Here is a 626-nt window from a genome sequence, read left to right on the forward strand (position 1 = left end):
CGGGGTGGTGGTGGAGTTGGTGCCAACCACCACCACGAGCAGCACCACCACCGCACCACCCAACCAGCTACCCACCCTGTAATACCACGTTCACCACACTCACCACACACACACTCACCACACTCACCACACACACACTCCCGTAGGGAGCAGCTGTGGCACAAAGACTTAAGAGTGGACACCAGACATGGACTGGACACAGCTACTCTCACTGCACTCACCACACGCTCACCTCACACTCAGCCCACCTAGGGCACCCCTTTACCCCAGACTCTAATCCGTGCTGGTTTTCATCCGGTGGCAGTCCTCAAAGGAGGAGGACGAGGGAGTGGGTGACCTAGCCACACGGTTTCCAGGACATGGCGAGTGGGGAGAGGGAGGGCTGGTGCAGGCACTGGGGCGAGAATCCTGCCAAGGCCTGCCACGTGGCGTGTTAAAAATAGTAATATTTTATAATATATAGCGTCGTACGTAATGTCGAATTTTAGTATATTGTTGTTATTGTATATATTGTAATTGTAAGGAGTATTGTTATGATAAGATAATTGTTATAAGAGTCTTGTTATTATACATAAAGTCACAAGGACATGAAATGTCGTTGCAGACGTGATTGTCAGCGCCGTGTG

This window comes from Lampetra fluviatilis, chromosome 22 (genome assembly GCF_964198595.1).
Source record: "Lampetra fluviatilis chromosome 22, kcLamFluv1.1, whole genome shotgun sequence".
In the NCBI taxonomy this organism is placed as follows: domain Eukaryota; kingdom Metazoa; phylum Chordata; class Hyperoartia; order Petromyzontiformes; family Petromyzontidae; genus Lampetra; species Lampetra fluviatilis.